Below are 11561 nucleotides of genomic sequence, written 5' to 3'. Positions count from 1 at the left end.
ATCATACATATATACACATACACATATATATGAAAAATAAATGTAAATAAAAATAGAAATGTATAAAACATGCTCAGGGGTAGGCTACAATACAAAAAAAATAATATATATATATATTTAAATTGAACACTCTAATACCAGTAGGAGTGGTAGAACTAGCATTACGTGTTGTCCTTGTTGTGATTCCTTAGGCCCTGTTTAATATGTGTTTTGGTCGCTTGAATCACAAGTAGTCAGCGATAAATACAGGTGTAAACTGGGTATAAAACTTTTGACCACTTCCAGAGGTAGACGAAAACGACCGGATTGCTTTCTAGTGTAAACGCTCATGTGATCGAATGCGTTGGAAAAGCCACTAAACACCATCTAGCATGAGCTTTTTTTGTCCATTAATTGAAAGATCTGAAAAGCCCATACATTACCCGCTCGTAGACCCTCCCCTCGAAGAAATCAGGAGAGAAGTGGTTGAAAGTGGACAATAGAGACGGATTAAAACACTAGCTGTAAACGGGAATGTCTTCCACATCTACTTGTGATCCGATCGACCAAAACGTGTTTTAATACCAGGTGGAAATAGAGCATTAAAAGCCAATCAGTTTTTTCAGCCTAGTTGATGGAAAAGATTGTGAAAGGAATGAACTTTCTGAGACATTCATATATTAATTTGATGGTAGTAGGCTCTCTCCGAGCTTCCAGATCATTCCAGATTATGTATTAGTTCATCCACTAATACGTTGTGCTCTTTTCTGTATCCTTTAAATTTGAGCCGCTTGCTTTTCTGTGCAAATATAATAAAATGCAAAACAACTTTTACAGAAATTTTCATTAAACTTTCTACAAACACAGCTGCTGCCAGTCATTTGACCATTAAAAATGGTTTTACAACAATGGTGTTTAATCTTAATAATTCAGGAAATACCTGTAAAATAAGTGTTTTTTGGTTTATATAAATTAGTTTTACTTTAATTTGACAGGTTTTGGGGGGCTGACAGTTATTTTACCGTTTTATCATTTAATGAAAAAAATAAGTTACTGTTTAATTACAGATAATTTTTGTAATGTTAAAAAACATTTGTATGTAATTTAAGAAAACTTACATTTAACAAAAAACTGTAATTTTTCTGTATAAAAAATGGATTTACTGTAATTTGTCATTAATGTCATAATACTTAAAATAACAGCTGAGTTAATTTACAGTTTGCAATTTTACAGAGTTTTAAGTACAATTTAAAATAAAATAATCTGAGCAGGGTAAAAAATCAATTGTTAAAAAAAATCTATGATTTTTTATGTATATATATATTTATAGTGTTTGATAATTTCCATTCCGTTGTCTAAGTGAAATTCTAGGTATTTTGACCGTAATACCACATACCTCCCAATATGCGTGGTGCTGGTTGTGTTGGAAATTTTACAAAGCATATCATCATTTCTACAGACTTTGTCTCTAAAGACAAAGCATGTGCCTCCAGCATGTGCCATTTCCATTTTATTCTGTCTTTTAACTTAATAGCACGTGCTATTCTGCATAAGCCGTGTCCAGTGCATCATTAAAAATTACTTCACGGGTTGACATATGGAGACTTTTACCAGTGCAAGAAGTTAAGGATATTGGTCTCTAGTCAGATTTTCCATTCGGATGGGGAACCTTTGCAACTAGACATACAGTATTACACCATGTCTTCACCATATGTGACAATTATCGCGCCGTTCCGTGTGTCTAATCTTAGAAGAGCTTGTTTTGTCTGTCCTATACTTAAAAGTTCATGCATTTTGGTTGGTTTGGCCAAAGAACAAATTGCACGCATGCATCAAATCATCAGCAATGTAACTTGATAGATCAGCTTATGTTGACATTAACACCAACATACCTGCACGCGTGTGGCAGAGTGTGTTGATGTCCAGATGTGTGGTCTGGTTGCTGATGGGATTGTTCAGCACACAGCTGTAGGTGTTTTTATCCTGATATTCCACCTCCAGAGGTAGAGAGAGACTGATGCTGAGATCACACACACTGATGCTGGACAATACACTCATTCCTGCGTACCAGGAGAGAGTCGCATCACTCACACTCAACACTGATGAACACACCAGTGAACATGATGATGATGATGAACTATCTTTGGTAATGTTAGGAGTGGGCAGAGAAGCTGGAAAACAAGAGAAATATGAATAAATCTGAACATAAAGCGTATTTTAATTGTAGTGTGTTGGCGGTCACACGGTGATACATACGGTGAGTGTTTCTCAAAAAATAATGAAACATTCGGGTATATAAATATTTAAAGGAATATTGTGGGTTATTTTTTCAATCTGATGCATTTTGGACACAAATTTTTTTTCCATATGTGTGGTATATTGAAATACATGTGTGAACACTAGGTGTCACTAAGGTACCAGTTGCCTAGTTGAACAGAATGGTCACGAAGAAGTGTTAGAAAGGAAGTTGATAATAAAGAGCAGAAAGACAACGTCGAATTCTCTCTCGAGTGATTATTGTGAACGATACAACATATTGGCGACGAGGATGGCCCTACTTGCTCTCTCACCCCCTCCTGCATTTCTGGAAACTCCGGGTGAGCCGACGATACCGTTTAATTCATGGATTCGTATGTTTGATAATTACGTGATTGCACTGTCGGCAGAGGACTTACCGGAGAAGAGAAAGCGTGCTTTGCTTATTCATTGCTTGGGTACGGAGGGACAGAGAATTTTTTATACACTCACTGTGGCCGATGATAAATATGAGACTGCGCTGGTTGCTTTACGAGGATTTTTTGTTCAGAAGGTGAACGTGGTTGCTGAGAGGAATAAATTCCGCCAGCGCGCTCAGAGACTCCGTGAACCTATCGTGCAATATGTGGCTGCTCTGCGTGAATTGCTTGTGAACTGTGACTTCGGCGCGCTCACGGATGACATGATTAGAGATCAGATCGTAGAGAAGACATGCACTCCACGTATTCGGGAACGTCTGCTTTTGGAAACGGACCTCACTCTTCAAAAGGCAATTACTATCGCCGGACAAATTGAGTCTGCAGTTGCGGAAGCTAAAGCTATGGAGCGCACTGAAGCTTCAGTTAAAGTGGTGCATACTGGCTCACGTGACTGTGCAAAACCGCGGTGGCGACAGAGACCTACTTCACGTAAGTTCACAATTTCTCATCCGATGCCATCGAATGAATCACAGAAAAAGCTAATGGATGCAAAAACATGCTTCCGTTGCGGAGTTACTTCACATCTTGCAAACTATTCCAAATGCCCAGCCAAACAGTCTAAATGCAGACAGTGTGGTAAAGTTGGACATTTTGCCAGAGTTTGTCGCAGTTCTGCATCCACGTGCAATGTGCAAGAAGTTTCTGCACCTGAGTTAACTGTCTTAAGCATTGAAACGCCACTGCCGATGAAACAGAAACAAAATCTTACATGTAATGTTTCTTTGCACACTGCGTGTGGGAAATCAGTCGATGCTGAATTACTGGTGGATACTGGCTCAGCTGTTTCCATTCTCCCAGAACATCTGTACCACCAACACTTTGCAGATAGCTCTCTTGCTGTGCCTAATGTTCGTTTGGTGACGTATTTGAAAAAGACTATTCCAGTTTTAGGGTGCCTTGCCACTACAGTTACATATGAGGGTCACCATACGCAGGCTTCTTTCTACATTGTACCCGGCGGAACACCATTGCTTGGCATGGATCTCTTTACTGCTTTGCATCTTGAGATAAGGAATGGATCGATTGCATCTTTCGCAGAGGACGGTCAAACTACTGTTAACTTCACTGAGCCATTGGGTGTTGCTGCTGGTTTTGTACATAAAGTAAATGTGCGTTCAAATGTGCCGCCAGTACAACAGAAACTGCGCAGGTTGCCATTTGCAGTGAGAGAGGCAGTCTCACAAGAGCTACAGAGGCTAGAATCTGAAGGGATCATTGAAAAAGTGCCATCATCACCTTGGGTGTCGCCGGTGGTGGTCATCCAAAAGAAATCTGGAGGAATTCGACTTTGTGTTGATTTAAGAGAGCCAAACAAAGCTGTCATCATAGATAGTCACCCGTTGCCACATATTGAGGAAGTTTTTACAGAGCTACGTGGGGCTTCTATGTTCTCTACAATAGATCTCCAGAATGCATACCACCAAGTGACTTTGCATCAATATAGTAGGGATCTCACAGCTTTCGTTACCCATGATGGACTCTATCGTTTCACACGGGTCCCTTACGGTCTGGCCTCAGCACCAAGTGCTTTTCAAAGAATGATGTCTCAAATTTTGGCTGGTCAGGATGGTGTGCAATGTTATCTAGATGACATCATTGTCTATGGTGAGAATCCGGAAGTCCATGAGAAACGACTTCAAGCTGTACTTCAGCGTTTACAAAGCAGTGGGTTGAAGCTTAATGAGGAAAAGTGTCACTTCAGGAAAACGGAGTTACCTTTTCTTGGCCATGTTATTTCAGCCTCAGGTTTGCATCCAGATCCAGATCATGTTCTGGCTATACAACAAGCACCAGCTCCTCATGATGCACAGACCTTGCGTTCTTTTCTGGGTCTTGCAGGCTGGTATTCAAAATTCATTCCCAATTTTGCGACATTGGTGGAACCTCTCCGTGCACTGCTCCGACGGTCTACTGGCTTTTGCTGGACAGAGGAGGCTCAGGAACAGTTCAGCCGTGTGAAAAATCTGATCACTGCTAGCCCAGCTCTTGCATTATTTGATCCTTCTTTACCGACGACAGTCACAACGGATGCTTCAGATTATGGCATTGGTGCTGTGCTTACCCAGTGTCATGGCAGTACTGAAAGAACAGTTGCTTTTGCCTCTAGAACATTGTCTGACTGTGAAAGGAAGTATTCTACAACTGAAAAAGAGGCTTTGGCATGTGTTTGGGCGACAGAAAAATGGCGCACCTATCTATGGGGCCGCCATTTCACTCTTTGCACTGACCACAGTCCTTTATCTACACTGCTTTCCACAAAAGGCCTTGGACGAGCAGGCATGAGAATTGCCCGATGGTCTGCACGTCTTCTGTGTTTTACATACAGCGTGAAATACAAACCTGGCCGAGATAATGTTACTGCTGATTGTTTGTCCAGACTTCCACTTCCATCAACAGAAGACAGCCAATACCAGGAGCCTGAAATGGTGGCTCTACTGTCTCCGGAATTTGCAGCTGTTACTGTACAGGAGCTGAGGTTTACTTGTGATACCTGTCCTATCCTTCAACAGGTAAAGACCTCCATTGCAAAGGGGTGGCCTCGTAGTGCAAAAAGCTTGAATTCTGCTATAGCTCCTTATCATCGTATCAGGAATGAGCTGGCTGTACAAGACGGATATGTAATTCGTGGCACACACCGAGTGATCATTCCGGAAGCTTTGCGATCAAAGTTCATCCAGCTGGCGCATGCCACTCATCAAGGGATGGTGCGCACAAAGCAGAGACTGAGGGAATTGTACTGGTGGCCTGGCATGGACTGTCAAGTGGAAAATGCCATCAAATCCTGTTCCACCTGTCTCCAGCATGACAAAACTGCCATTACCCATGCAGCTCCACTCTGTCCTGTGCCTACTCCAACAACTGCTTGGGAGAAACTGGCTATTGATGTAGTTGGGCCTTTGAATAATGCTCCCCAAGGTTGTCGTTTTGCAATGACACTCATTGATTACTACAGTAAATGGCCAGAGATTGCGTTTGCACCTGATGTTACTTCTGCGACTGTTGTGAAGTTTTTGTCTGCTGTGTTTAGCCGTGAAGGAAATCCACTTGAACTTGTGACTGATAATGGTTCACAATTTGTTTCGGCTGAGTTTGAGGCATTTCTTGCAGACAGAGATATCAAACACTACCGTAGCTCTGTCTATTATCCGCAAGCGAATGGTGAGATTGAACGATTCAATCGAGTGTTCAAAGACTGTTTGCAAACTGCTAGCATTGAAGGTAAAGAGTGGAAAGCTTTTGTGACAGAGTTTCTACATACATACAGAGCAACTCCTCATGCTGTGACAAAACTGTCACCTGCTGAACTTTTGCATGGCCGTCAAATTAAGACAAAATTGCATGTGTCTGGTCTTCCAATTGTGGGACCACCAAAGGACAAAAAGAACTTGAAACAAATCATCCAACAGTCACAAAGCAAGATGAAAGAGTACACAGATCGGCAACGCAGCGCACAACCTTCAAAGATTCAAGTTGGTTCGTTTGTGCGCATTAGGAGGCCTGGAATCGTCAAGAAAGGACATTCCAAGTTTTCACAGCCTTTTAAAGTTGTAGCTCAGAAAGGCCCTGCAACATATCTCCTCTCCGATGGAAAAGCTTGGAATGCTATACACCTGGCTCCGTCTTCATTCTGTGTTACCACTTCTGGAACACCACCGTTAGCAGAAGACTCCTTTAGGCCTTTTCAAGCACCTCAAACATCACAAATGCCAATCTCTCCTCCTGGTGCTTCACGTCCTCGTAGAGTGTGTCGTGCCCCAGTGTGGTTTAAGGACTACAGTACATAGAAGTATTCAGTAACTTAGAAAAGGGGAAAGATACAAGGTATTGAATATTGAACGTAGTCTAGAAAATGTATTGGAGATATGCATGATGTTAAATTTTGTTTTATGAAAAAAAAGTGAAAGAAATAAGAATTAGAGAGAAGAAAAGTGTTCACTCTTTTCCATAGATTGGAAGCAGGTTAAACATTTGAGTTATTTAATTGCATACTTTTCAGTAAAACGAATTCAGTGAAATAGTCAATTGAAATATGCAGTGATATAATGTTATGCATGTTGTTGACATTTAGAACAGTTTTCTTGAGTTCTGTGCTTTATTGTTTTGTTTAATGCAAATCTTGTTCTTTAACAAAAAGGGAATATGTGGTATATTGAAATACATGTGTGAACACTAGGTGTCACTAAGGTACCAGTTGCCTAGTTGAACAGAATGGTCTCGAAGAAGTGTTAGAAAGGAAGTTGATAATAAAGAGCAGAAAGACAATGTCGAATTCTCTCTCGAGTGATTATTGTGAACGATACAACAATATGTCCACCAGAAAAGCACAAATCTGTACAGTGAAAAAAAAAATGTAAAAGATAATTCTGACTTTTTATCTCGCAAATCAGACTTTTTCCTTGCAGTTCTAACTTTTTTTAAATACTCACTGTTTCAATAGCCAACAGCTACTAGATGTGACCAATAAGCATGTTAATATGATTTTTGTGTGAAAAATCACTTGACCTTTTCTGTTCAAAGTTATATCCAATGTTTACAATTTGTTTGCCATGACAACAATGGCACAAACCATAAAATGACTGTAAAAATGCTGAAGTGCTTCTGAAGTATCCTTTAGATACTGCCCTCATTCATGTCCATTACAAGTGCCTCGCCGTAACCTCCAAATGAGGGATGAGTCTAAATGATTTTTTATGGTAATCAACATGATGCCATAAATGCTTTAACTTGTAAACATGTGAAGGACAAGAATGATCTCTAGCTACTCACCATAGACAGAAACACTGAATGTTTTTGATCTCAGTTTCGCTCCCCTTATCTCTAGTTGATAAACTCCAGTATGTTCAGTTGTGGTGTTTGTGATGGTCAGAGATCCAGTGTGATCGTCCAGTTTCAGTCTGTCTCTGAATCTCCCATCAGGAACATCATCATATGTGGAGAAGATTCGGTTCTCTTTGCTGATTTTAGCTATGAGAGACTTTTCAACTCCATATTTCCACAGTATGTCTTCGTCTTCACGTATTTTAGTAACATCAGTGTTTAGAGTAACAGAATCTCCCTCCATCACTGACACTGACTGTATTTCATTTGTTTCAGCAGCAAACACACCTGGAGAACATGAAGAGGAACAGATTAAGCTTCTGTTAGTTTACAAACCCCGAAGTCAGCTTTAGTTTGAAATTATATGGTAATTGGCCATTTCAAATTTATTTTGTCTTTGTTGTTGTTCATAAATACAGCAGAATTATTTTTCAAATCTATTTTAGAGATGACTATTTTTATGTATAGGCCTATGTTTTATCCAGAAACAATCATTAAAATTACTTTTAAAACCACAAAAAATAACCCGCCTGACATTTGAAAAGCAGCTCACTTTCTGACCCTCTGAGCTCTTAGTATTTTAATACTTTTCCATGACTTTTCCAGGCCTGTCAAACAGAGACCTGACTGCAAACCAGATCACACAATAATATCTCAATTTGATTTGATCTATCAGAGGGAAATTTAGTTTGTAACTAAGTACAATAATAAAAAAGTAGTTTATTAAACTGTTCTGAAATATTAAGCCATAAAAAAGCTTTTATAACTTACCTGTCAGTCTCCACCAGCACAAACAGAACAAAACAAACATGTGGAACATTTTCTCCGGTTGTTTAGTGAAAACTCTGAGATAAGACAGTTCACGAAAAACACTCTGGTGTGAATCCTCCCATGACAGAGTTTAACCCTCCTATCGTTCACACAATCTGAACACGTCATATAGCCTATAGTTACATCTAAATTATCTTTTGGCTCTTATTAACACTTTAACTGTTTTAATAATGGATTTTTAAAAAAGATTTTATCATTGGTAATGTTGTATGATGTCATTTAATACATAAAAGACCATTGTATGAATCTCCTGGAATTACATTGGTAAAATAATAATAATAATAATAATAATAATAATAATAATAATAATCTAAATGGTTTTATCGTTCAATAAAGTTATCCATTTATCAATTGTTGTTTTTATGGACAAACAAAACAGAAAGTTAAAACTGTCTGCCATCTCACATTGCCAGTATTATTGAGGTGTGCCTCTCGCAGTGCAACATCTGAGTCAAACTGAAACTGTGGTCTGGTTTCTATAGAAACGTGGTTTGATCTGCAGGATGGACAAACCTCTTGAATGTGGCCACTTGTTTGATGTGTGTTTAGTCTGTAGGTGAAGGGCTTCTTCCTGTCCTGCTGTTATGAACCTCTGACTTCCTCTCTATATAAACCTGCTTTACAGTCAAATAAAATAATCAGTCAGTGCATCAAATGCATTTGATTTTGATAAATAATACATAGATAAGTTGCCAAAACAATGCATCTTCAGCAGTTTCTTGTAAACGGCTAAAGACTCAGCAGGTCTGTTGAGTTAGGCAGGGAACAGGCAAAGGTCCGTGAAAGTGATTTTGTGCCTCTTTGGGATGATGGCACCACAAGACGCTGTTCACTTGATAGTGCAAGCTTCTGGATGGCATGTACTGTAGGTCTGATGTTTAGGTATAGAGGTGAAGATCCATTGGTTGTTTTAGGCAAACATCAGTGCTTTGAATTTAATGCGAGCGGCAATTGGCAACCAGTGCAAGTTTATGATGAGAGTGTGACTTGTGCTCTCTTGGGTCATTAAAGGTCACTCTAGCTGTAGCATCTGGATCAGTTGCTGAGGTTTGACAGTCATGCTGGAAAACCTGCCAAGAAAGCGTTAAAATAGTCCAGGCTGGATTGAACACACTAAATAATGCACTGAAAATAAGTACTTTTGCTGCTTGTTCAATTTATTATCTTGTTAAAAAAAGATATTATTTTGTCACAAATTAATTTTTAGTATGTTTAATTCCTTAAAAGTAGATTAGGCAATTTCAGAGAGCAAGGCAATAGCGAGTTAGCTTTGAAAGCATGAGATCCCACCCTCCCTTCACAGCATCTCTAAAGCCAAGCCTCCTTCAAAACACATGAACACACACACGTCACGAGAGACAGCATTAAATTACTTCATGTATCAAAGCACATAACATTACAATAATAATTGGCAGAAACAACTTAAGAGCTCTAATTGTATCCTGACTGCTGCAGTTTCATTTCACCATTGAATACGAGTCCGAGGACATGAACTTATCTAGGGTTGGAGTCTCTAAATTACAGTTAGGACATGGTGTGAACGGAGCATCAGGTTGTTATAGGTATAATATAATATAATTAGTGATGGCAATTTCAAAACACTGCTTCATGAAGCTTCGAAGCCTTTACAAATCTTTTGTTCCGAATCAATGGTTCGGAGCGTGTATCAAACTGCTTGAGTCACGTTATTTCAGTAAACGAGGCTTCATTACGTCATAACTGTTTCAAAACACTTTGAAATTTCAATGGTTCACCGCTGGGGGCGATGATCTCTGTCAACCCATGAATCATGAAGAGTCACTGAGAACCAAGTGCCTGTGGGTTTTACCTGATCTTTGATTAGTTTTATACATTTGTAGATGTTTTAATTAGACATTACTATAATTAAAATGAGGTACTACTTAATAGTCTTATTGGGCTGTTTAGCTGAGCCATTCATAGGACAAACAAAACAGACCCTGACAATTGATAAAATAACACGTTTACACATGATAATCTTATTAAATGATTAGATAATTGCATTTGAAAGATTTTACTTTCAGTAAAAAATTTGCAATAGATTGTAAAAGGTGTTTTTATGCATGTTTGGCCTGGGTTTTTGTTGCATTTAGCCTACACTGTTCTGAGCACTAGGTGTCAGCGTTGAGATGGGTGTCAGATTGTTTCCAATCCTCGGCACAATATGGCACATTTGATTCAACTGTTTCATTGCTTCACAAAGGTCCGTGTACGGTCTGTGTACGTTTTGATAGTTTGTTTTCAGATTTGAAACGAAATAAACAGAAACGAGAAAACGGCGCCTTATACGTTTTTTCGTTTTTTCAAAAAAACGAAAAAACGAGATTTCGGCTTGATTTTTCGTTTTAGTTCACACAGGCAAAAAACGAATAAATGACTTCAAAATTCGTTTTCCACATGTGGGCGGTCCTGAGACGCCCCCTTCCGCCAATTGGTCAAGCAAATCTGAGCATGTGACGTCATCAGTCGTCGCTCAGGTCTGTTCAACAAAATAATAGTCCTAATTAAAGCTGCAAGCAGCCTTACGGGGCCAAGCCCTTATGGTTGTTTGGATACATGATTTATTAAGTTGGCTTGTGAGTTACTGAACTTACTGAAATCCTATTTAAACTTCTTTTTTTACTTAACATAAAATGGCTGACTCTAACTCCTCCTAGAGCTTTAACTCTACATACTCCAAACTCGGCTCAGACACTCAGACTATTCTGACTTGAGTTGCTATATCTTTTCTAACTAATTTGACTTTCAGATTTCTTAAAAATTATTAAAAAAAAATTTTTTAATAATTGAAAATCCCATAGACTTTAATTGCAGAATGTTCAAATTGAGCCAAGGCTACGGTGGTCCAGTGGTGCACAAAAACTCAAATCTAAACTGACTGAAGCCCTAGACTCAATTAAATTACCATTCAATGTACTAATAAACTTATCTATCTTTTCTTTCTAACAAATCTTTCTTTCTAACAATTCTTTCTTTTTTCTAACTAATCTTTTTTTTTTACTTTAAACTATTTAAAACTTTAAACTACTTTAACCTTCTCCAAACTTTCTGGTCCAAAGTTTCACAAGCCAACTTAAGGTTGTCTCGACGAACTTTTTAATCTAGTTTACTAGGAATCTTTTGCACATTGCACAATTCACATGGTTTAACGCTAGCTACACATTGGATTTGGTTAAACAA

At 38.8% G+C, this 11561-nt stretch overlaps 1 protein-coding gene across 1 annotated transcript in view; it reads left to right on the top strand.

Moving 5' to 3' along the window:
• The window catches only part of LOC143736369 (uncharacterized), a 402538-nt gene that overhangs the window by 271134 nt on the left and 119843 nt on the right, over positions 1–11561 (top strand). The gene's annotated exons all lie outside the window — the stretch shown is intronic.

This window comes from Siphateles boraxobius, unplaced genomic scaffold (genome assembly GCF_051911475.1).
Source record: "Siphateles boraxobius isolate OS27281-9 unplaced genomic scaffold, OSU_SipBor_1 13, whole genome shotgun sequence".
Lineage (NCBI taxonomy): Eukaryota > Metazoa > Chordata > Actinopteri > Cypriniformes > Leuciscidae > Siphateles > Siphateles boraxobius.
This window is presented reverse-complemented; position numbering and strand designations above follow the sequence as displayed.